Below are 27,268 nucleotides of genomic sequence, written 5' to 3' on the forward strand. Positions count from 1 at the left end.
GAACTTCTACCACCCAATTCCTGCTACTCCAAGTGCTTCTACCACATGAACCATTTGTCAAGGGTGCATGCTAATAAGGGACATTCTTCAGAGAAGTTTACAGACCAGGCATGCAGTGATTAAAATTAGAATGGGAAAGGTAGCAGAGCCAAGACAGACATTAGAGGAAGAATGAAATACCCAAAATTGCATTTGTCAAAGGTTTTATTTATGTATTTATTTATGTATTGGCTTCCCTTTAAAATAATTGTTCTGGTAACTGTTCAGTGTAAAGTAGTCAATACTGGGGTCTGTAGAACCATGGTTGACTTGCTGTAAAAGTCTATAGCTAGAAGGCTTAGATTTATCTTGCATACTATGGACAGGAAAAATATATACAAAAAATACAGTACCACAGCAGGAGCTTAAAACAAGTGGCAATCCATTAAGGGCCCCTCCCCCTTCTCAAAAAAAGGAACCATTTTAAAGATCTTTTCTCATAGATTTTAGACAGCCAGAGGGCAGACAAGTTTGCTTGTCAATTTATAACCAAATTTATACCTGTAAAGGCCCCGTGAGACTCTACACCTCAAACTAATATCCATTTCCTTTATCCTCATTTGGGCTTTTGAGACCATTATCCACTAGGTGCATTATTTTTGTCTGAGGCTCATTAATATGGCAAGACAGAAACTGTAAATTATGTTGTGCAAGCTGGACTCCCATTTTGGCATAGTAAGAGGCAGATTTAATAGAGGTTTGTGCAATCTTAACTATTGGTACTTAGAAAAGGATAGAGACAATTTATGATACAATACAGGTAAACATTGAAAAGTGTGCGCAATATGAGAAGGCAGGTGCCTACTTTACTAGGATGTCTGGAATCTAGGGAAAAAAGAACTGTAGAAAAGGAAAATCCATCTGGAGCACTAGAGTTCAGTGTTAAGATCTTGAAAACACTCTCCAGTCACATGCCCATATGTTAGCTGTCATCAAGCAACAGGCAATATCACTTAATAGAAACTCAGACCATGTGACCTACTTCACGGTCAAAGGGCAAGCTATCCAGAGAGAGAAAAAAGCATATTGGGAACTTGCTTTGCTAGGGCTCGCCAGCAACAGGAGCTGGAGAATGGCTGCCAGGCCAGCTGCACTGGGAATGAAGTTATCTGCCCCCTTCCAGGTGCAGAATTTGCTCCTCCAGCAGATCTGGGCAGATCTACGTGAAGGGCAGGGATAAAGGGGCTGCATGGCTCAAATGCTACAGGGACTTTCTAAGGTGATTTTGTGTATGTGCTTGTCCTGTTCACAGGTTTCAAAACAAATTCCCTCCCCAATCTCTCCCTGTGTCAGACAAGCAAAGGATGTCTCCTGTGTATTTGTTTACACTCTGAGTTTCACAGCATGGTGCTAATGGCTTCTTAAAGAAGCAGCCTTGAAGACTGGCTGCAGAAAGAGAGAAGGGGCAACCAGTCATGACATCTCCTGCTACTACACCCTGAGGCACGGAGTTAAGGAGTTAAGCATGAGTCAGAGAGATTCCCCTTGTAGGAACAGGGGAGGGAGGGAATGGGTGAAGGGAGTGAAAACAGTCTACTCTGGGATACAGAAGGACTTGGCCAAACTTCACCACTCTACTATTCTCTTATACCTTTACTTTACTGATGTGCTTTCTTTAGCAAGTTTTGAGGGATATGATTCATATTTCTCCATAAGTAGTTTCCCAAATCAGGTAAGAATCTCACTTCCCCGCTCTTGGAACCCCCTCCCTTCCCTTCCATACTCATCATCACCTCCCTTTCCTACTCATTCCTTGCCTTTTTCTCTCTACATATTCCTCAGGGTGCAGGAATCAGACTCAGAGAAGTCAGGCTAGAAGGGACTTCCAGAGATCACATCTAGTCTAACCCCCTGCTTAAAGCAGAATTATCTCTATTCAAATCACCCCAGAATAGCCTTGCCTAATCTATTTCTAAACCTGCACAGTCAATACTACTGCACAACTACAAGGCATATTGCCCAAACACAATAAGTGCCCAAAACTGTCATAGGTAAATCAGGGGTACAAGGACTATCAGTATTTTGCTGCTACAAGACTTGTTAAAATGCACTTGAGATCCAAGGAAGTCAATCCTGTCCCCCACTAGGGAGAAGGAGAAGACCCCCACAGTTTATACAGTCTGACCACAGGGTAATATTCCTTATTGATCCCAAATGTGGAAATCAGTCTGACCCACAGCAGAGGAGGAAGACCCTCTGACCAGGAACCTCTGGGTTTTAGTCCTAGCAGGAGCACTGGAACACCCAGTGAAAATCCCAGCTTTCGCTGCAGCGAACATTCATTTCTTCTGAGGAAGGCATATAAAATCACTGACACCTGTAGCAACAGGAAGGGGGGAAAAGTTAATTCCTGGCCCTTTGTGACAAGCAGCAAAGCCCAGAAGCCTGGGGAAAAAAACCAAAAACTCCCTATTCTGCTCTGTATTTTGAAGACAGCAATCATAACTTCACCACCATACCTTCTACTAGAACTCTTCTTTTTGTATTCCCTCCATACACTTATCCCAGATGGTTGATTTTTCATAAATGAGCTGACTGTGGAGATCCACTTCACTCACCTGCTGTTGAGCATAGCCCTGCTCTAGAGTTCAGAGCTCTTTTCATTATCTTTCAGGAAGGGGAGACCACCCACCAGCACAGCTGTCCCAACTGCTCCTATCCTGCTCCAGCCATGGCTGCTGGGAGCAGCTGCAAAGGTAGCTGAGCTTAGCCCAGGACAGTAAGGGCAGCTGAATTCCTGTTCCCTGACTAGTAGGAAACAGTGCAAACCAGGCAGAGAAGGGAAATCTGCCCATTGCTATCCTGTCCCTGGATGAGCCCATCTCCCCATTCACCACTCCCTGCAACATGGCTAGAGTGAAAAAGCAGCAACATTGGAGCTCCACCTGCTCCCAGGTCAGCAGGGGACAGCAACAACAGCTGGCAGGAGATGTAGGGGGAGAGAAGTGAAAAGGATGGGGAGAAGTACTCTGCTGAGTACAGAGGGGAAGGGAGGGGGAGAAATCCTTCCTGCTCTGGGTACTTTAAGCTGCTGTTCTTGTGGTGTGGTCCAGAAGTGGGGTGCAACAGAACCACTGCATCCTCTCTGGATCTATCCTGGTTTTTGTCCTATCACCTCTCCCAAGTGCCCTTTCCATCCCTATTCTATTAACTATATTGAGATATTTTCCCAAATGCCACTGATTGAAAGAACTTATCTGAAAAGAGCATAAGTGGTTTTGTGGAATTCAGACAGTTAGGTAGCTGAACTGCTATTATTAAATACAAGACAACTGCCAGTTATTTTTTGAGATAGCCCAGGGGCTTGCAAAATATGGCCCATAGAACAGATCCAGCCTGCCAGGCCAGTCTACCCAGCCCACAGGCCCCCTCCAGAAACCAATTATTATCTGCCCATGGGGCAGGGGTGGGTAGGGGCTCTGCCTCCACCATGGCTCACAGCCCCCACTACCAGAAGCAGCAGCAGGCTCTTGGGGCACTCAAGGCCCATGGCAGACAGAGCCACCAACAGTGTGAGGCTCCAACTGAGATCTATGGCTTGTTCATGGCAGCATGGAGCCAGCCCAGCCTGCTCATGAACATCTTCAGACCAAACTAGGCTGACTTTGTGCCACCACATGGGGCTCCTGGCACTGTAGTCAGAAGCCACATACCATTGGGCCAGGCCAGGCCAGCTCCATGCCACCACAAGGGGCTTCCCACTGGAATGCTGGAAACCCCACCTGGATGTGCGAAACCAGCTTGGCTTGGCCCAGCCCAGTGGTACATGGCTCTCGCCTGCAGTGCTATGAGCCCCACATGCTGGCATGGAGTCAGCCTGGCCTAATTCAAACATGCACACCAGCAGACTGGGCAAGCTCCATACCACAATGTGCAGACCCTGGGACTCAGCCAGAGCTGCACACTGCTGGGGGGCTCTTCCTGATGCAGGTCATGAGCACCCCAAGGGCCCATCAACTGCTGCTGCTGTTGCTGCCAGTGGTAGGGGCTGTGCACCATGGAGGGGAGGGGGCATGAGTGACTGGTGCCTCCTGAATCTAGGGAGGGGCACCCACGGAAGCTGATGACAGCGGCAGCCCTGTCAAGGGGGGCACCAACCCTACTGACAGTGTCAGTGTTGGCCATCGGGGGGGCGTGTGCACCCCCTACCAGTTGCCTATGGGAGGGGGCATGTGGTGAGGGGCCCCACAACCCCCGCATCCACACACACACACACACATGGATATCCTCCCACAAAGCTCACACTCCAACCCCCACAAACCCCACAAACACTCCCACACCCCACTACAGATCCCACACACCGCCACAAAACCCACACCCACCCACATTCCAACCCCAGCATCCCCACAGACCCTTCACAACTCCACACTCTCCCACCCTGCCTACACCTGCCACCCACACACCCACACCTCACAGACCCCACCTCCCCACAGCTTCCAAACTCCTTCACAACTCCCCCACAAACTCCACACCCATGCACACCCACACAAATACTACATACCCCATACAATATACAAGAGTAAGACTTTATTTTGAGCTATTATGCAATCACCTCTATATACACTATGCAAACAATCTAAATCAGCACAATTTAAAAAAAAAAAATGTTATAGTAGATGTTTTATTATTTAGTATGTGACCTGTTTTTTCTTGTTCCAAGATAGTAAACCATCTCCCAAAAGGAGTACTTCCAGGTGCAAGGGAAGGGGTCCCCAGTGACAAAGGTCAGGGATTAGGGGTGAGACTTCCAGTCCCAAAATGGCAATCAGAATGAGATACCTGTCAAGGGGTGGGGATACCCTTTCAGCTCTCAACAGCTCACCAAAAGTAGTTAAGTGGCCCTCCAGCCAAAGTAATTGCCCACCTCTGAGATAGCCCTATCTTTTCAATTCTTCCTTCCTCCAAACAGTTCCCTGAGATTCTGCTGCTTCTTTCCCCATTATGCAAGGCCCTCTGTCTTCTTATGCAATAGGTTTAGTTGCCAAGTAAACAGGCCACTTGAGAGCTCCTTAAACTGTTTCAAGTTCTACAAAGGGTATAATTCAGAAAATCACCTAAGTCTGCCTTCAGTGGACTATGGACCCTGTGTTGTTACCTATGTACTCAAGTTAGTACTCTTATTAAGGCCAGCATGACTGGTCTCGTGTGTGCATGTAAGCACATCCCTAAGCATTTTGCAGTGCTGGGGCTAAAAGTAGCATATACTTAACCATAGGAATACAAGATACAGTTGAGAGTTTTGTGATAGAGCACATAGTAATCTCTTTAAAAAACAACAACAAAAAACCCACACACCTCTAAACCCATTGGTATAAGCAACACTTTAAGTTGTTATTAATGCAGTAATCCAGATGGCTTCCAGTATCCAGATACGTTTGTTAGTAGACACATACAGATGTTATACTACACCTTGGAATAATAACTTTCTGAATATAGAGATGTGATCTCACATCTACTTCACAGTTATGTTTTTATCAACTCACTTGTGGTCTGTTAAAAATTACCTTAATTCAAGCACCGGACATACTGGTATGATTTACTTATCCTGCTGCCTTTATTTTTAATGATATATTCCTGGCTTCATTGTACTCTTACAGTTCTCCTAATAACACCTATAAATACCAGTTCAATTCCAAAAGGAAGACATGCATGCTAGCTTTTAAAGTGGTACAGTGTCAATAAAATACTCATGGACTCTTAACCTTTACACTGGTAATCAGGTTTGTATATGCAGCAGCTTCTTATCTAATCACATACATATATGTTTATTGACCTACTTAGGTTTCAGCTCATTAAATAGAGGCACTCTTAATAATCAAAGGAATATAAGATTAAAGTAGTTTTAAAGAAGGCCCGATTGGACTATAAAAAATTAGAGTGGTTGTTTTCAACCCACCATGTGCTGTTTTATCCACATTGGCTTCAGAGAAGTTATAAAATAAACACATCCTTCCTAGAAAAGAGAGGAAGCAGGAATTTTATGAGAGAGAAGTAGCTAGTCATGTTATTGTGAAGCCAGACAGAAGGCAGGGTCGATTTGCACCTTATAGACTAAATCAGGGATGTATAAGGCTTTGTAATCAGAGGTTCCTCAGACGCTGTGAAGGGGCTGCAGGAACCAGAGCTTCTAAATAGAAAGCAGTGATTAGAATACAAATGTTAGGGAAGGGGGGGCGGAAAAAAAGAGGGGGCACTGCTGGGAGTGGCAAGGTAGGAAAGAGAGAGGACAACACAGCAGCTGATCCAGTGAGGGATGGAGGGGTTATAAAATCTAATCCAGATAATAGGATAAAAATCCATAGTTTCAGTTTAGACTAGGGGTGCTCAACCCCCAGCCCAGATCTGACCCATGGAGCCATGCCATCCAAGCAGCAGAGGTCACCACAGGTCCAAAATTATGACAGTGGGGGAGCAGGGGCAATAATTGCTGTTCTCCTGCTACCAAGTTTCTGGACCTGGTGGGTGCATGAAAGTTACCCAGGGCCAATCTGGGCACATAGAGGCACTCCCTTCTTCCTCCTCATTTTCCACATTGTAGTGTAACATGAATAGGAAAAATGAAAATAAGTCAGACTTCCAGCTGCTACAGTAATTTGAAACATCAATTAATAATAAACACTCTCTCATACTCATTTACTCTTTTATGACTGGAACAAAGATAGAAAAACTTTCAAAGCAATAGTTTTACCTTTCCTCACTAGTTAAAATCCCTCCTTCCCCAATTTTCTACTGTAAAGAAAAAGTGGAGGAAGTATCAAAAAGGGAAATGAATATGAAATTAAAAGTTTTTCTCATCAAAAAGAATGAGAAAGAAAAACAGATAAAAAGAAAAAGAAAAAATGTCACACATTTGGAATTGAACAATAACGTTTCTTTCCTTTTCTTTTTTTTTTTGCCACATCCATGTCACCTCATCTCACCTCCTTCTCCTCTCCCCCTCCCAATCCCCAGGCAACTAGGAGCCAGTTACAGCAGTTGATTATCTTGCTTTCTCATTTTTCTGGTGGGTTTGGGGGAGGGGGAGCGGGTGTCTTCCAGGTGAGTCAAATGTCTGCATGTGCTCTTAGTTAATAAACTATAATCCTTAATGGCAGAAAGAGTTTGAGCATGTGGTAAAACATTAAAATTTGTTAATTCAAGATTACAGATTTCTTCCTCTGATTTGCATGGGGCTCATTTAATAATTGATCATTCTATTGATATCAATGGGAAAAAAGAGGTGCTGCTGTGAGACAAAATCTCTCTTGAGAATTAAACTGATAAAGGAAAGAAGCTGTTATATGTAACCTACTGGAGACTTCTGTAATTTATTGAAAAAAAAATGGCTACATTTTTTTTTTATTCCTGCCATGCATTGCCTGTTATGAGAAACTACTCAAGAACACAGACAAATTGCCGTAAGATAACATTAATGTATTTAAAAATGCACTTTTATTTTTCTTACTTAAAATCTGCATTTGATTCATGCTGCCAGAGCACCCACATCATTCGCAGTTGGTAAAATGAATATCATGTATCAAGGTAATGACTAGACCCTTGGTTTGATATATTATATGCTACTATATCTTGAAAAATGAGTCGCACATTACGCAAAAAAGCATATATTTAACAGACAGAGTCATATATATATGTATATAAATCCAATGTTTACACTAGATGTGAGAAGTTTTGCATATATCTGAAATTTTATTTAGGAAAACTATGGTATTAATAATGAACTTTCTTAGTTATTTATTTATTCACTTCTTTAGAACTTAAAAATAATTCAGTGGATATTTTTCCTAAAGCTGATACAAACTAATGTGCTCCTTTACTGAGACTTGTCTATACTACAAATATTCACATTTTATAAAACTCAGTAGCATGATTACAGATTATACATTCCTCAGGTTGATAATCATTTATTTGTGTGTGTTTATATAAAGCCAGAAGTACTGTATTTGGTTAGGCTTTCAACTAATGGGGGTTTTATCCTTTAGCTCAATAACTATGGGTGTTTATACAAGTGCTCCAGGCATTGGGGAGGAGGGGGGATGCTTTAATTAGAGTGGCTCCAAGAGTCGCTCTAATTAAAGCACCTGGAGCATCACATGTATCAGTGTCCCCACACTGAAAAATAGCAGTGGGGACACTAACTAACAATGAGCTTTAGTTAAAGCACCCCCACTGTCGTTTTTCAGCATGGGGACACTGATACACATGATGCTGGAGTCTGCCAGAGTATGGTAATTACCATGCTCCAGCACTCAATCAACTCACTGCACATCTATAGGTGCCCTATGCTATGGGCATTTACTCAGAGAGAAGGAGAACCAGGGTCTAGGCTGTCCTTATTTAGAGAAGGTTGGAATCAGCATCTTCTGCTTCACATCAAAGTATTATAACCAGAAGACAATAGGCTAGGCATTCTAGATGAACACTTCTAAACCAGGGTGCCTTGAGATCATTTTAAGGGTGGTGTGGCATGCTCCACAACATTAGCACTGTTAGGTGTCTGACCACATGCACATGATCTGCATGATAAACCCAAAGATTTCAAATAGGATTTCATAGTACCAAAAGCATTCTGACTTTCTGTGGTCTTTATGAGTTCTTTGCAACAAAATAATTGGTCTATTATTTGGCTGCAGTCAAAAAAAATACGAATGGAAGCTAACAGCTGGCACTTTCTGAGAGGTGCTCTGAGTCTAATGAGGAGTGCCTTGAGTTAGAAACAGTTGAGACTCACTGTCCTAAAACATTCTCCAGGCTTCCTCTTGTGTAGGGCCACCTAACAGCCAAAAGGCAGTGAGATACAAGGAGCCAGGAAGAGGAGAAAAGACGTAGGTGCATAGCTCAGTACTAGGTGTGTATTCCCTGTTCACTGTATAAAATGCCCAGGAGCCTAAATCTGAGTCACTTTTATGTCCTTTGACTGTTCTGATATCCTAAAAGCCTTATGTGCCTCACCTGACAAGAGATGTAGATAACTCTGACACCAATGTCCTGTAACACCTAAAAAGTTGATGTAGAGTATTCTTTCATAATGCCATTTTATAACTTGCATATAGTTTCAGAGACCATATCCACCCAGCATCAGGTAGCACTGCTCCTAAGATGCTGTGAGTTATACTAAGGGATAAGAGTCAACAAGGATCCATCACAATACAGGCGATGCATAGGGAAGGAACAAGGGGGAACATGCCCCTCCCCCCGAGAGTGCTGGTGCCCCCTGAAAGCAAGCACTCTGGCTGATAGGGGAGCACGGAGATCGCTCGTGCCCCCCACCGAAATTGGCTCCACTGGTGGAACATCGCTCGCAGAAGTACGATATCAGTACAGTCAAAGGACTGACAAGACCTTGTGGAAGTGCTGGTACTTCCGCCACCACTGCGCCACCTCCATGCCACAAGCAGCCACTGGGAACGCCCCCTCCCCCACCAATATCTTGGCACAAAAGGGACATTAGATCAAATTCAAGCCTTCAGGCTGAAATCTTATTAAAAACTTTACCATAGAGAAAATTCACAATCTCAAAGAAGGCAATGTAAGTAAATATTAATTTCCGTTTTCGGGGTGTGAGTATACATGGCTATTTCCAGTCAATAGGCTAAAACTTTTTTAGATTCTGGATATTGCTCTAAACAATCAATGTTCATATCCTATACCGAGTAAAATGGACATCCACCCAAGCAGTTTAGTTAGTCATTCAATTCTGCGCTTGATGCAGAGTGATCTTTTAGGCACACAACATTAACCTTCAATCAATAACCACTTTAATGGTAGATGGACTTCTCTTTCTTCAAGCTTATTCCAGCTGCATTATTGTGACACTGCCATTTAGATAATGATTAACATACCCAATATACCAAAGTTTAATTCCTGTTTACACTGAATGATCCTGTATTACACATTTCTATACCATGTTCCATGCTCTCTAGTAGTAGATCTTGTGATTGCTTCCAGAATTGTCTCTCATGAGCAGAAGTACTACTTCCTATTCCATTTTTTTTTTAAGTCAGGGGAAAGCAACAGGTGAATGTGTGTAGAAGGCAACTATTGGGGAGTTAGAAGCTGGGAAGCATATACACTATCTAAACTCTAATCTGCTTAAAACAAACAAGAAAAATTAGGAGAAGCAAAAGTGTTATTTTTTCCCCCTGCTAGTTTGACTTTATAGGCTAGGGGCAGAAGTTACACATAAACCAGTTTAAGTGATCAGAAACTGGTTTAAACCTGTAATAGAATAGAAATTCACTGCACACAAACCAGTTTCAAAATGGCTGAAACTAATTTAGGATAAACGTGGCTGAATGTACTATCAAACTTAACTGACTTGGGTCAAACCAGTTTATGAAACTTCTGTCTCAGACCCCTTCCCATTCAAGTTAAATCACAGTCCTCCAGCATCCCAGAATTTTGCAGTCCTTGGCTGTGCCATGCTGTCTGCTTCAGAGACAGGGCTGGCCCCATGTATCTGATCTATAGCTAGAACAGTGAGGGCTGGCTCACTGCCCCTCTCCTCCTGCCCCCCAGGAAAATTTCAGCTGGTGTCTGGGCCCAGGAAGAGGGGGAGTAGGGGGTCAACTTCCCTTCTTCCAAATACAGAGCTGCCCTGCCCTGCTAAACTTACTGCTTACTGTGACTGTGGACTACAAATCCCAGAGGCACCTGGAAGCAGGAACAGGAAGTGATGAGCAACCCTGCAGAGTCCTGCTACTATGAATGTAGACTGGAAATCCCAGGGAGATTGGGGGCAACAGATTGTAGCTTGGGGGCAACAGAAAGAGGAAGCAAATACATGACCCATACCGGCTATGTGCCATACCGGCTATGTGCTTGCACCCTCTGGGTTCTGGTCTGAGCCACTGCAGGCATGTGGCTGCATTTCCTGAATGGAAAGTGAATGTCTGTTCATTTGATTATTTGTTCAATATCTGCAGCTTAGACTAACCTGAAAAGACTGAATCAATTCAGCTTTAGTCTGACTTGCACAGACTGTCTGTGCTTATTGCTAAGGGCAACGATTACAACTGAGCTGGGACAACCTCTCATTGGCTGTCAGGAATATACCTCCACTACTGCCCTGCCCTCTATCAGGCAGCTATCAGCTGTCTTAAGGACAGAGACCTATCTTGATTCAAGAACAGACCTGGCACTGACATTTGATAAATCGGTGTAACCTAGTTTGAGTAAGTCCGATACTACATTGATCCAGGTCTATCTTAGATTGAATTTTAAAACACTCTGTGCCCCAAACTTCTGTTCTATTACAAGCCTGGACCAGTTTCTGACTGCTTACACCAGAAAAAATGTCATGTCTGTACTTAGCCAATTAGTACATTAAAAAGATAACAAAATTAGGAATTATTAGAAAAATATAAACAAGCATAAGAAATCAGTAACCATATGTCAAGATATAGACAGAGACATTAGAATAAAAAAAATAAAATAAAACATCAGATCAATAGCCTGTTTTAACCCTGCACCTAAAATCCAAGAATGCAGTTTTGAGTCATCCTTCTAGCTGAGGGGCTCTAGTATCACAGTTCTGACCCAGCTTTGTTGCTGAGGGGCTCCAGTATCTACCTATGCCATGGGAAAAAAACTGAAGGAGAAACCATGCTCTTGGGGCAGGCTTTAGTACAGTTGCTATTTATTTGCATATGTTACTTCTTCAATTTTTGGGGTGCCCACACTATGCATATATCTTCCTGCAACTCTCCAATGATATATGTTTACCAGCATAATTTTTTTTTCCTGATTTAATTAAGACCAGGAGAATATGTGCATCCTTTCAGATATGGACAATTTTAATCTAATATCCCTAGATGCTACCTCTCAATTTCCTCCCGTTTCTAGTTGTTGCACATTGTAGGGTTTCTCTTTTTTAAATGTAAATTTATCATTGTCTGGGAGTCCTCTTCATGAGTAAACACACTCCTGTCAGATGTTGATTACTGCTTTTCAGACTCTCCTTAGGTTCCAAAGAAACTCATTATTTATCACTTGAAAGTCATTATTGTATTGTGCAGTCCTGGCCTTTTTATAACATATAAGTAATACATTTTATATCAAATATCACAATATATATAAACATAAGGATGATATGGGTAAATGCATCTGGACATTACCTATCTACAAAAACTATATGTGCCATATCAGCAAAACAAACTCAAGAAATCATGCAAGACATCCCATGAGCCCTTTAGCATGATAAGTATGTCCTCAGGAATCACTGTTAGAAAAACTGAGAAATAGCATAAAACCTAGTGAAACCACTTTCCAGGAAAAACTTCACAGAGCTGAGAGATTCTGTTTGAACCTCTATCTAAGCCTCCCACTTATTCCCATTATGAGGAAATAATCTCAATTCTGGGCTGATGAGAACATTTTCAATTATTTTTAAATAATATGTGGACTTAAATAACAAGGAACTTTACTCATTAGATAGATAATTAGGATATGCAAACCACATACTGTCTGTAGCCTTCCTCCTTATTTATAAACCAGTAAATGTTAGAGAAACATTTGCACTTCTTTGTAAAAACATTTTAATTTAATTATTTATTAAGGGCTTTTTTTAAAAGATGCATCTACCAAAAGCTCATAGTCTAGGCTTATATATTAATCAGTCTCTCAAAAGCAATAAGGACATTATAGATTTTGTTTCCCAATTAACCTAACAGGATGTTTTATCAAAACTATCAATAACCTCTCCCCACACACTATTTTAGCCCAATCCCATTTTAGAAGGTTGAAACAGCAGGTAGGCCTTGCAGTTTATACTTGAAGCCATAGATAGATTCCAACTAATTAAAGGGGAACCAAGTGCCACAGATAAAACGTCTTCATTTACAACCCTCTGTGTCCTCTCCCACTTAAACCAAATGGTTGCAACTGTGACCACCTGGTTTTGAATATCTATTCACATGCTGCTTTGGCACATATGCCTGGTGTCGGGCACTGTGTGAGCTCGTGTGATCTCTGGAGGGGTCCTCGATCACCCTGGGGAAAGCCCCAAAACTCGCCTGCAATGACTTTGATTGGACCTTCAGTGGTGGGTTCCCCTGTTGATGACTCCCCTAGCTTGGTCACGCTTCCTGATGGATATCCATGGGGCTCTGCCTCCCTTAACCCCCTTCCATATTACAGCCTCCAGGACGAGCCACTTGATCTTGGTGCGGCTTGCCCTCTGGTCTAGCTGATGCCTGTTCTTCATGCCATCTGGGTTTTGATTGGTTTTCCTCATCGATGGATTCCAGGGGTGGCTGGGTGCCCAGATCTTTTTGATGTCATGCTGGCAGACCACTGGCTGCTTGCTGGGGTTTTAGGGCTGCCCATGCCCCATCCAAAAAGGAAAACAAATGGTAAAACAAAAACCAAAAAAAAAAGGATATAGGCACTTTAAAAGAAAGGGAGGGGGGGAAGGGAAGCTGGGGGGTTAGGCTACCAGCCCTTCCTCCCTCACAGCCCCAGTGCCTGAAGCTTGGTTTGTCCCTCTATGCTTCTCTAGGTCTTCACCCTCACTGAGGACTTCCCCTGCTCTTCCTGGAGCCAGATCCAGTGTTGCACGCTGGTTCTGCCTGTGCCTGGCATGGAGAGTTCCTTCCCTGTCAGCTGCTTCCACAGCTCCCCTCTCCTCTCCTTCAGTGCCGGCTTTTATTCCGGCCAGGTGGCCTTTGTCAATGATGTAATCCACCCATGCTGGCTCCAGACAGAAATAAGCATGGCTGACAAACCGTGTGGGCATTTCTTCCTGGTGCAGCTCATCCCATGCCCAGTAGCCTGGTAAGTAATCCCTGATTTCAGAGTTTTTCATGTAGGGGCAGGTTACCCCCTTCCCCAGTTCCAATGTGGGGAGGGCTTTCTGTTCCCCGGTGACTGTCCCCCTGGGACAGAAACCTTGGCCAAGTACAAACATTCAGCTTCTCCTGGGAGAGTTACTGTTCTCCGAGTAGAAGACAAAAGTTTGCAGATATTCAAGCTTTTTCTCTTGGAGCAGAAGTGGCCATCCTGGGTGTAGCAAGGCACTAAGGTGCCTGCTACTTGGAGAGCCAGGATAACCCCTCAGGTGCTGGTTGCTGAGGCAACTTGAGGGAACTAATGACTCACACCTGCCTAGACAGCTGACAAGAAGGGGCAGGGCCTGGCTCCTATATAAACCACAGGCAGGAGGCCGTTTTCTACCAGCAGCCAAGGAGGAAGGAGCTCTCGGTCATGGAAGAGAGGAGAAGCAGGAGACAGGAGCAATGTCTGACACTGCTGCGGGATGAAGAAACCTCGGTAAGCTTGACCATGATTATAGCCAGATGGCTTGTGTTTGTGTTATAGCCCAGGGGCTTGTGTTTGTGTTGCTGTTTGTTACCGGTGGTTTGGGTGAGGCTACTAGGGGTTGGAGGAGGCCTCATAGGGGCCCCACAGCAGTGTGGGAACCCCAGCACCAGCAAGGGTGCAGCATTCGGGGTGCACAGACCCCAGCCCCAGAGAGGGGCAGCTGAGAAGCCCCAGAGAAGGAGGCAAGCTGAGAAGCCCCAGTGCAGGTGTGGTGAGCCCTGGAGAAGGGGGCAGCATTGTGGTGAGCCCCAGAAAAGGGGGCAGCACTTGAGAAGGCCCCGAGAGAGGGTGGCATTGCTGAGAAGGCCCCAGAGAGAGGGAGCCAGGACTGTGGCGAGCCTGAGCACCAGAGAGGGTGCAGGGAGAGAGAGACTGGGCTGCGGAGAGCCCGAGTGCCAGAGAGGGCGTGGAGAGAGACAGACCAAACAACATCAGGCACATCTGCAAGGCTTGGGGTGTGGTACAGGGGTGGTTGGAGCCACGCATAGCCCATAAGGCTGGAGTGTACGGAACACTCACTACTGCAGAGAAACTAAAGTTAACAGGAGAGCTGTGGACCAGAAGACGAAAGGCAGCCTCCCTATAAAATATATCTATAAGATCAAAGTCGTGGCGGGCAAGAATTGGAGGGTGCCATTCGGCAGCTTGACACGATAAAGGAGGCAGCAGGGGAAAGCACGGCGACCCTGTCTGCCCTCCTGTTACACTGTGATAAAAATAACCCAAGAACAACCAGGGTTAAATCACTAAAGGTTCAGACAGAAGTGCAGCTCCCAGCTGCAACTCAGAAGGTTTTCTGCAAAGTGCTCTGAGTTGCAATGTTACCAGACCAAATGAAAGTTCACTGTTGGTTCCAGGAGGAAGGGGAATCTACCTGTGGCTGGGAGCCTGCAGCCAGGTTCTTATAGCAATGGCCACAGCTCTCTGCCAGGGCTCACTGTTCTCAGAATGGGAGGGGGGGGCGGAGATGTTGGAGGGAGCTCATTCTTGCAGCTCTCCAGCTGGTGCTTAAGGGTAGGATGGGTGAATTGGAGCCCCCCTGCCAACCTTGGGGGAGGGGGTCTAGTACCCTGGCCCTACCCTCCTGGGGGTGGAGGGGCTGAAAAAACCCTGGACTGAACTCCCTCTCCTCTATTTCCTCCCTCTCATTCTGAAAATACTGACAAGCTGGTAGCTCAGCAGACACAAGTTACAGAAGACGTTACATTTTGAAACATCTTTATTAGTGCTGTGCGAAATTTGCTGGCTGTTTCGATTCAACACTGTTTTGACTCATTTTGAGCTCAAAACAGTGGAACAGAATCAAAACAAAGGGCTTCATAACATTCTTGAAACAAAAAAAGTCTAGTCAAAATGTTTTGAAAGTTTCAAAACGTTTCGAGTTTTGCAGCAGCCAGCAGCGAGGTGGTGGGAGACAGGGGAGAACCTGGGCTGTGATCCCAGGAGCAACCGGGAGCGCAGCCCTACCTCTCCCCATCTCCTGCCACCAGGCTGCAGGAAGCCGATCACAGCACAGGGGAAGGGAATTGAGAAGCACTGCGATTGGGCTCGGGAAAGAAATTGAGCCTGATCACTCAGTTCCCCTCCCCAGCCCTACAATCAGGCTGGGGATGGGAAGTCAGTGCAGCTGGGCTGAGTTCCCATCCCCGTACTAGATCCAACTGGGGAAATGAACTCAGCCCAGTTGAGTTCCTTTCCCCAGCATGATGGTTAGGCTGGGGTTTGTTTCCCCAGCTCGATTGTGGTGCTGGGGGTTAGAACTCAGCGCAGCTGGACTGAGTTCCTTTCCCCAGCATGATGGTCAAGCTGCCCAATTTCGGTTCCTTTCCCCAGCCCGATGGTGGATGCGTTCCTTTCCCTAGCCTGATGGTCGGGCAGAACATCGAAACAGCCTTACAGTTTCAATTAAGCGAAATGGAACAGGTGTTTCAACTTGAAATAAAATTCAAAACAAAACACTGTTTCATCCAAACCTCAGAACTGAAGTCGAAATGGAACAGTGCCATTTTGCACAGCCCTAATCTTTATCTGATACGTCATGCAATGAGGGGTCAGATTTTCACCCAATCAGCCATTTTTGAAGCTGTTTGCAGCTATACTTTTGTGTTTGGTTATGGCTATAGGCTGCTTTCTCAGGCCAGAGCAGGCAAAAATTGTCACTTCTGTCTGCACTGTTAGAGGACATGTGCACACCTTCCCCTGGTTTAAGTCCTCTTGGGATCTAAGAGGAGTGGAGCTGGGGGAAAGGCTCCTGTGCCTTCCCAAGGTCCAATCTGGTGATGGTGTGGGGGGCAGCTTCCCCTATGCCTTCCCCTACAACCAGCATAGACAGGAGAGGAGGGAAAAAGAAGCCTCAGCAGGACAGCAAGTTGGGCTTGCAAGCCTGACTCTCAGCTTCTTCTGTCTCCCCACTGCTCAGCTGAGTGCCAGGGGTAGCAATATAAAATCCGGAAAGGACAGGCCTTCGATACGGTATCCCACCCCATACTGGTGAACAAGTTAAGAGGCTGTGACTTAGATGACTACACAGGCCGGTGAGTGGCAAATTGGCTAGAGGGTCGTACCCAGAGAGTCGTAGTGGATGGGTCGGTATTGACCTGGAAGGGTGTGGGCAGTGGGGTCCCGCAGGGCTCGGTCCTTGGACCAATACTCTTCAATGTCTTCATCAGCGACTTGGACGAGGGAGTGAAGTGTACTCTGTCCAAGTTTGCGGATGACACAAAACTGGGGAGGAGTGGACACACCGGAGGGCAGGGAACAGGTACAAGCAGACCTAGACAGGTTGCACATATGGATGGAAAACAACAGACTGCAATTCAACAAGGAGAAATGCAAAGTGCTGCATCTAGGGAGGAAAAATGTCCAGCATACCTACTGCCTAGGGAATTACCTGCTTGGAGGCACGGAAGCGGAAAGGGATCTTGGAGTCCACTAGGAGGGCACAAGAGCACATCTCCCTGTCTGCTGCCATTGCCAGCACAGCAAGTGTCCACAAACCCTTGATGTCCTCCCCACAGGGGCTTTAGGAGTCCCCTGCCTAGGTGCTGGCCCACCTTGGGGAAGCCTCCCCTTCAGGAGGGTTCCCCCAGCCTGTGTTCCCCAGCCCAGGTAGCCCTGTGGAGCCCCACTTCCCCCTTCCAAATTGCTAATTGCTTCAGTGGCTGCCACAGGAGGAAGGGAGAAGTCCTCCCAGCCGGTGCTTGCCCGTGCAGCCCAGCATGGGGGCACTGGAGAGCTCCTGCCTTGGGCCCCCGCCTTCCCCTCACCCCAGCCCAGGGTCCTGCAGCTCTGGTCAGCCCTGGGGAGGTCAGGGGAATTCTTCCCCTCCCCAACCCCAAACCCTTGCCTTAATTGCTATGAGTCTCAGGGATAGCCAGGAAGTAGAGGGAAATTCCTTTGCTCCCCTGCCTTAGGAGGCGGGGAAATCAGGGGAAGGAGGAAAACCAGTAGGGTTTTGCAGGGGTTTTAGAAAGGGGTAGAGCAGCTGGGAACTCTGCATCTTGGGATGCTATAGGAGAAAAAGTAAAGCGTTTCACCTCCACTGCTTGTGCTAATAATACCTTGGAATAGCATGGATAAAATGTTTCCAAGATAAACTTTCTTTTGAGTAGCTTGTCTCTAAAATGTTTAGAGGGCACTGATGGCAGTTTAACACCACTTGACTAATGGCTGCTCATGTTTTAAATGCCTTTATGTTTTTAAGGTAACTTGTACTATGGCCATGAGAATGCAATAAATAGACCATATGCAGTATCTGACTGCTTCTGTGAGATATTAGATACAAAAGAGGAACCAAATTCTACAGCCCTCCCAACTAAACATCCCCTGCCTTGAGAACTTGAGACTAACATAGAGTTGCATAATGGTTGTATAAATGCCCATTTTTAATGATAAATAATCCCTCTTTCCCATCCCTAAAACAAAATAATTAAAAAACAAATGAACAAAACCTTTAAAAATCTTGGGCTCCCTGTTATAATCTTGACAGGTGTCATCAGAGGAATAATCAAAGGCAACATCACAGGCTCGAAGCTGGATCAGGATGCACAAATTGTATGATGGAAGAGAAGAAAAGCCAGATGTAGGGCAAAAAGGCCATGTAGGCAATGACAGCTGGACAGTTCAGTATTCAGCCACCAAGATAAGGAGTTCTGGGAATGGCTGCAAGCCACAGGTGTTGATTTACATACAAGAAAATGAGGTACAGTTGATTCCTGGTAAGTTTAAAAAATTGACAACAGGCATCTTTCCATTCACCTTAATGCAATATGAAACTGTAGTTACTGTTATCTATCACACTTATTATAATTACCTGATCCACAGTCTTTACATGTGCCTAACTCCCAGTGAAATCAATCAAGAGTTTTACTTGCATGAAGACAGCAGGGGTGAGTTCTAAGTGCTGGAACAGAGAGCGAAATGGTTTATTCATTCTGATTAAAAAACATGCAGTCGGCAAGTATTTGATGACCAGTGGGTAATATCAGAACATCTTTAGTTTTTCTAATTTGCTAAACTATACATCCAAGATACTTTATTAGCAAATGTGTGCTATATTTTACATTCAAGGCTTTGCCTTAATTGCATATCGCTGTGCCTCACAGGGCTTATACAGGAGTGTAAAACTGCAGATAGTAATAGTTTTGTAGGCAAGAGGCCAACAGTTGTGAGGCTGTGACTAACAATTGAGTTTTAATTGAAAAATCTTTCCTGGTCTAATTACTCGCATTATACACAAAGAGATATGTTACTTATTTAAAACAAGCTATTTCTAATTAGCTGGCTTTTGCCCATCCACAAAAATTCTCAACCATGAGGTCAGCTGTGCTTTCAGCCAATAGTTGCTGAACTTAGAAGACAGTGTGCATTTAACAGCAATTGTTTGTTGTTTTTTTTCCAGCCTTAGTAATTTCTAGAGCCCGTCAGATTCACAGTGTGGTTTGATCTCTCCTAGGTCCTATTTATTTGCATTTTGCAAAGACCACTGCTTATCTAAAAACATAAGAGCACAAGAAGAGCTCACTTTAGCTTAGCAAACAGCTTGCAACGTGGTTGTACAAAGGAATCTTGTACTGCAGTGCAGCACTCTTTTCTCATTGCCAGCTTTCAGCCAATACCTTAATGAGATGAGAGAGGGCTGACAGAGACTGATGAGAACTCAATATGATAACAGCTTTTAGAGGTTAGCTCAGCCAAGGTAATTTGATGCAGAGACTAGCTACCCGATATTATGATCAATAACACCTCTTAAAGCTTTTTCATATGTCCCTGTATGTATATTCATATCCCTCCTCCTTTTACAGGTGTGGTGTTTGTAGTTTGTTTATTTATTTGGGTGGTTTTGTAATTAAAGAATGGCTACATGGTGCTGACTCTTCAGATGATGGGGAACACTTTTCTTTTTTCCATGCTCCAGAAACCTCAGCAGTAAAGAGCCATTCAAGGTGTTCCCATTTGTAGAACAGATAAAGCAGCTCAATGGAGCCTCATGGCACAATCAAGCAGATAACTGAACTTCTCATGCCTACTTCTTTTAGGGAGTGTGAATACAAATTTTATTCAAATAAAAGTCTTGGTGTAACCTTTTCAGATTAAGTAAAGTCATTGGGGCAGAAATTCAGCTGAAGCTTTGACTTCCATGGGACACAATGAAGTTATAACAGTTGAGACTCTGGAGCAGGAGGTAGGACATGGTACAAGGACAGCAGTTTCTGTATCTTTAATGTAACATCTTGTGTGCTTCAGAAACAAGGTGCCTTGAAGAATAGTTTCTTCCTAACTCCCCCAAATTTTGCTATCATTGTTTTTGTTAATTAGTTTTTATATATAGCTCTGTGAAAAACTGATTTTTCCATCCACTGGCAATTCCAAAAAGAAAAAAGCAACAACAACAAAATCTAGATATTTCATTTCTGGTGGATCTGAAGTGATTTTTTCCCCAAACTTTTCAGCAAATCAAAAGGAAATATTGAAATAATGAACTAGTGCTACCAAAAATGAAACTTGCACTTCAGATTCAAACATTTCTAGTTTCTTTTTAGTCAAAAAGACCAAAACAAAAATGTCTCCTTGCAAAAATGTCAACATGAAATGTTTGAAATGTTGCAAATTCCTCATATTTTCTGCCGTCATGAACCTTTTGTTGCAATGAGATGAATTTGTGAAGTATTTTACTGTTACTAAATATTTTTTATCAAAAACATCCCCCCCCAAAAGTCTTCTGAAAAGCTAAGCTATATTTATAATTCCTTTCCCTTATGTCTTTCAAGTTAATTCTGAATAGTTGTGCAATAGTGAGTGTCATTAACTGAAAAGGAATTCCTTACTGGTTGGCCATGACTGAGTAGAAATATTGGCAAATAACATTGATTTAGGTAATTTATAATAGTTCTACTAGGAATACATTTGGTTTCACACTTATTTCCTGTCAGTAAATTAGCAATAGCATCTCTAGTATTTCTTCTTATAAAACACATTTCTTAGTTCCTGTTAAGCAACACATATTTTAGGTCAAAATGCCTATAGGTATTTCTTTTATAATTAGATGAGTTAGCTTAAGGCACTGATACATATGCAATGGAAAGTTTAGCAAAGAGCTTACAATTTACCTTATTTATCCTTGACCTGTATGTGTTAATTGATAAGGTTCTAGTAAACTAACATTTTTTTAAACCAGAGATTAAACAGGAAATAGAAGTATGCATACTTCCAGTAATCACTTAAGAGCAATCTAATTATATATAGTCCTTGGTTTCTGTAACATTTTTGATGGAGAAAGGAAAAATTATTGCTAATTTAGACTGTAATGCAGATTGTAGGATTGTTGCAATATGGGCATCATTATACTTTCAGCAACATAGTAAGCACATTTACAATCCTATGTACATTACTTAATTAATGGACAAATAAATGATTAGTTCAACTATCAATTTTAATATAATTTAAAATTATTATATTAATTAGTCTCCATTTCTAAAGTATGTAACAAAGGCCTCTCTTCCTTCCTACCATATGGAGAATAAGTAGGTTGAATTTAGCATGTTTTAATAATTTTATTGACCAGAGAAAAGTGAGGTTATTGACCTGAGGTGGGTACTATAATGGGAAAATCATTATTATCCTCTCTGTTTATCTCAAATTTCCTGGTTTCAGCATGTAAATAATGCTGATGCCTTACTTTTCACATATACAGAACATATGATGTCTTTTTGTCTTAGATTTCACTAAAACACTCATAATCAGTATATTTGATTGTTAAATAGAGAAGTAAAAATCATGTTACGGGCAGCGTCCTTTTCCTCTGAACCTTTTTAATCCATAGCAAGGATAATCTATTTAATTAGTTAAATCTATTTAATCCATGGCAAGGTTAATTTATTTACTCTAATACTAAAAAAAGTATTCATAAACAAGGAAACAAGCACAGAGCTTGCTTCTAGTGAAGTGCTTCCATCCTGATGCTATTCAATATCTTTATCAATTACCTGGAAACAAAAATAAAATCATTCCCAATACATTCTGCAGAAAACAACCCCCCCCCCCCCAAAAAAAAAACAAACAACAAAACAAAACAAAAAAAGAAAGAAAAAAAAATTCAGTGGAGTGGTAAATAATGACAAGGGAAGGTAAGTTTTTAAAGCAATAACATAGTAAAAGGGACTTCATCTGCACATGAGCTTATAGAACCAAGACAAGGCCATATAAATAGCACGAGTATAGAATGAGTGTCACCTTTACAGGAGATGAGACTGCATCTTTGGCAGCAGAAGGGGAAAGTGACTCTGAAAAGGATTTATAGGTCGGTGTGGACAAATGACTAAACATGAGCTTTCATTGTTATATGGAGCTCACATGACCCTGAGTGTACAAGTAGGGGAAGACTAAGTAGAAATCAGGGGGGAGGTATTACCTCTGCATATGGAATTAACAATACCATAATGACATTAATATATTCCATTTTTTCCACCACACCTTAAAAATTATATTGCAGATCTGGAAGAGAAGATATAGTTGAAAGAATGATTCAAGGTTTAGCAAACCATTCATACAATGAAAGAATAAAGATTGTCCATATAGATCAGAGGCCAGCAACCTTTGTAAGCTGCAAGCTGGAACAACCCGGCCCCAGCCTGGTATGGGATGGGTGTCTTCGGTGACATGTCAGCAGCTCGGAGCTGTGTCCATGCCTTTGTCCCCTGGACCCTGGCTGCAGCTCAGGCACAGCTTCCAACTGGTAGGAAACTAAACTGAGCTAGGAAGTTGGAAGCTGCATTTGTACCATTTCTAATTCTTTCCCTTCTGCCTGAAGCACAGACACAGCTTCCCAGCCCTGGCTCAGTTCCTCACTGGCTGGAAGTTGTACCTGCGCTGCAGCCAGGTGGGGGAGGGAGAAGGCAGAAGTGGTAGCAACATGGATGCAGCTTCTAGCTGTCCACCCTCAGTGTTTTCTTGCTGCTCAGCCCCAGCACAAGAAAGGGCAAATGCAAAGTCTTCCAGCTCCACAGGCCAGATCAAGTGGTTCTGCAGGCCATATGTTGCTGATTTAGATACTTCATCCAATGTTAAGAGATGGCTTGATCACTATCTACAAGCACTTATTTAGGGAGATAAATTGTGATATTAGAGGCCCTTAGACAGCGGCGTAGACACTTGGGGCGAGCAGCTAGAAATCCAAAAGTTGAGAGTTCAGCAGGTACCAATAGCAGAAGCTCCCACATTGCAGCCATGTCAGATTCCAACAAAGCTGTGAATTCTGCTAAATACCTTGTCACAAGGACACACGAGAGGAATGATGGCCTTTAGTTTGACAGACAGAAGGCTAACAAAATAAAGTGAATGAAAGCTAAATCTAGAGAAACATCCTTGTTCTTAAAACGCTCTCTCAGTGATTCCTTTAGAAGCCTTTTGAAAATAAAAACTTGTTTTCTATGTTTTCCCTATTCACTATTTTGTTCTCAAGTTAAAATATTTAAGCAGATTTAACAGGAATTACATGTATGCTTAAAGATGTAATGTCTATTGTTGTTGCCCCTGAATATGTTTCTGATATTTTGATACTGGATTATTCTCTCATACATTTTTCTTGATGAGTTAAATGTTAATTTCTGTTATCAGACCTCTCACTTGTTGGGTCTCTTTCCTTTATTTCCTTTAACTGACTAGTACCTACCATGGCAATGAAGAGAAAAAAAATGACCCTGAATAAGCTTCTAGTTATTTCATCTACTGGACATAAGTCTTAAGCATGAAATTTGGATCTGGATGAATCTCCCTTAGGAGCAGTAGTGTTAAGAGTACATCTTGTTAAAAATCAACAGACCTGGCATATTAGTACATGAGAGGAAAAAGACTTGTCTTCTATTTTAGGGGAAGAACCAGGAATCAACACTGAGGAACTTATGGAAGACAATTAACTTTGATTGAAAACAATGAAAAAGATTTGGGCTAAAAACATGCATGAACATGGTTCGCTGCAATTCTAAAAATGATCTACCCATCCCATTCTGAAATACAACCGGTGAACTCTTTCTGTTTTCTTCCTGTACAATGGACATACTGCAGAGCAGGGCCTACAGCATCCCAACCTCATCAGCTAAGTTTCTGATTGTCTATAGACAGCTCTCTTTAAATTTATATTGCACTAAATTCCCAACAGGGTAGAAAGTGAGTAAATAGCAAAGATAAATAAATGCACAGTTCTCCCAAGAGTGAACATACAGTCTGAGTTTAATGGATCTATTACAAAACAGTTGATATTAAACAGTCTCTGGTAGTAACTGTCAAATACATGATATATACCTAAACTAAATATTGATTTACAACCAGAACACCTTAGATCTGCGCATAATTGATATTTTTTTGAAATTCTATCTACATTTCATAATCACAGGTGGACAGTTACAGAAAAAATGAATAGTCTATATTTCCATTAACCATATCACTCTCTCCAAAAAAAGGTTTATGAACAAAAATGTGACTGATCCAATGACCAAATCTGTTTTGTCATGTGACCTGATTAATAGGATGTTGGTGGTTTCAATATGGAATAATGGCACCATCTACAAGATACTGAATATCATCACTATACACAGCATTTGTCCACAGCTTTGACAGCAAATAATGATGACTCCAATAGATCTCAAACTGAGAGATGCAAAAATCTTGACATACTTTTTGTTACTCCCTGAAGGCCCAGAGAAAGACAGACAATGATGTATGGCAAGTTGGTTAGGGGGAAAAAATCTATTAAGAGGATATTTTTTTGCAAATAGTCCACAGAGGGAGAGCACTGGAGAAGCTGTGGACAAATGGGACAAAGCAAATGATTCTTTTCTGAAGAAGACAGCTTTTAACAAAGGATGGCAGAGTCTGCAAGGCCATAACATTTTAAGATAGCACCCTGAGGTAAAGAGGCATTTTTCTTTACAATAGACAAGAAGTACTGCAGGACTGGTTATATAATCAGGTCCCATTCCAAAATGTATAATTCCCCGCCCCCCTCACCCCCCAAATGTTTTCCCAAAGAAAAACCCGAACAAAATTTTCGTCTTCATTCTTTCCAAATTTAGAAGAAAGAAAAAAAGTTTAAAAATGAATCATCCTATCTACATTCTGGCCAATCCAAACCCTTTTTTTTTTAATTATACAGTTCACCTAACAACGTCATTATTGGAGTAGCAATGATGAATACGGTAAGGGTAATTCCATCCTTAAATCATACCATCTCTTTCGTATGAATATATTTTAGCAACTTTCTGTGTGTGGTTTTTTTTTTTTTTTTTTTTTTAATGCACATGCCAAATATTGCATAAATAAAAATAATGTACTTACTACTTGCTTATTTCTCTTACATTATAATATCTTTTTCTTTTAAAATTTAAATGAAACACAAGGTCAAGTAAGCATACAAAACATGTTTGCTTCCCAACTACGTGAAAAAAAACCTAATTCTGCTAAGCTTGCGTCTCTGAGAGAAGATAGTTTTGCAGGTTTAATGGTTTACACAGTAGCACTTCGACAGCTTCCAGCTCGGAGATCCACAGTTCTGTCCTTATTTTCTAGTGCAAGTGTTGATTTAAGAGTTATTTAAAGGTTAGATTACAAGTAGTAATAGGCTGGTGTTTGGTGTGTTTTGTTTTGTGTTTTTAATTTGGGTAACTACCATATTATCCCTAGGAAAACTGAGTGACAGTTTTCATACAGTGCCACCCTTTCGTTCTGTTTCAAAGGGTTAAATGTGTATGTTACTCTAAAGAACAGACTGGTTGACAAGCAGCCAGGATCACTTATACAAAGATTCAGACAAATGTGTGAATAAACCAACAGAGAATGCTCAACTAGAAATAAGAGTAGGCAAGTTAATCCTGCAGTAATTTGAAAGTAAGACTCGATATGGTACAATTAGAGCAAACATTCATTTCAGAAACTTATGGCAAACTCTGACATTCCATTGAGAAAAGTGAAAGTGCCTTTCAAGGCCTGGTCCAGCAGAAGAAGATATGCTTGCTTCTTTTCCTTGTTTCTGCCAAATCACATTAAAAATGGCTACTACTACATACTTTTCTTAGTCCTTTTCTTTCACATAAGCTATTGCACTATTTGCCTGTAGTAATGTAAGGGAAGTTCAGGATTGCAGATGGGCCAGGACAGAACTGTTCCATGGGAAAAATGGAGACCTGCGTAAATAGCATGTTGCATGAGGGATTTGTAGTCCAAGGAATATGGAACAAAATGAATATTATAATTGATGATTATTCATGGCCAGTGATCATAAATGTTGGGATAAGCCTCTTAAACTTTTGTGAGATTGTAAAGGCAAGGGGGAAAGATACAGGAGAATGCAGTTAGGCCCCAATCACGATGCACAAAAGATTGTGAAAAACAATAAACAGTGACTTTTGTTTTAAAGGGAACACTGTGTGAATTAAACGAAAAGGAGGCAGACATGACGGGGTGGTGAGAAGCAGTAAAGGCATAAACAGTTGTTTTTCTAAAAGACATCACAAGCAAATTATTTCTCTCTGCACCCTTACATAAGTATTACCAACAGGGCAACGTTTGCTGCCTAATCAAAGTTGCTGGCAGAAAGACAATGTCAATCATTTGAAGGTAAGCAAGTTTTGTCAGGAACTAAGTATTATTTATTTTTAAATTCTAGTTGAATATTTGGCACACATCATTTTGAGATAATGTTTGTTGAATGACAATCCTGGACCTGTATCACACATTTAAAAATATATATGTTTAAAGTAGCTAAACTTCTATGAAGTACAGAGATATCAAAGCTGATACAGTGATAGAAATCTCTGAGAAAAGTAAGAACCAGTACACCCAGACTCTATTACTAGTTCCGTTACTGATGATATTCTGTGCTTCTTTGTACTAGTCACGCCTATTCCCTGTAAATCCATTTCCTCTTCCCTCTTGATTCTGTCATCTACTTAGATTGTAATTTCTTCAAGGTAGGGAGTGTATCTTTTTTGAGGTTTTATTGTGGACACTTTCACAGATCTGTCTTTTTTGGGGCTACTTTTTAAATATCTGGTTCATGGAAAAAAATAAAATCTGTCATAATCCATCTGATGTCCTGATGACCAACTAAGCCTGACTAATTCATATCCCTCACACTGATTTAGTTATCCACAGGGCTACATTTTTACAATTGTTTCTCATGGATGTCTAACATGACCATAGGATTATAGCTATCATGTTCAACAATACCCCCAAAGGATGCATCCAGACAAGTGCACATGTGCAGTTTGCAGCACCTCAAAGCCATTTAAGGCACTGCAAACCACAGGTAGCACATGTGTACCTATTCATCACACTGCTAATTTTCAGTGGAGTACTAAAATTTGACACTGGGATAAGGAAAACACTGCAAAAATAAGTGGTGCAGCACATGCGCCAGCAG

The 27,268-nt window shown here is 42.3% G+C and overlaps 2 long non-coding RNA genes across 2 annotated transcripts in view; one reads left to right on the forward strand and one right to left on the reverse strand.

Moving 5' to 3' along the window:
* Window positions 1–27,268, reverse strand: part of LOC112551323 — a 580,314-nt gene that overhangs the window by 183,888 nt on the left and 369,158 nt on the right. The gene's annotated exons all lie outside the window — the stretch shown is intronic.
* Window positions 14,225–24,053, forward strand: LOC102381246. Its single transcript, XR_324597.1, has 3 exons — window positions 14,225–14,304; window positions 18,344–18,572; window positions 23,722–24,053. It is a non-coding gene; the product is annotated as an uncharacterized LOC102381246 (long non-coding RNA).

The sequence above is a fragment of the Alligator sinensis genome, unplaced genomic scaffold, assembly GCF_000455745.1.
Source record: "Alligator sinensis unplaced genomic scaffold, ASM45574v1 scaffold1150_1, whole genome shotgun sequence".
Lineage (NCBI taxonomy): Eukaryota > Metazoa > Chordata > Crocodylia > Alligatoridae > Alligator > Alligator sinensis.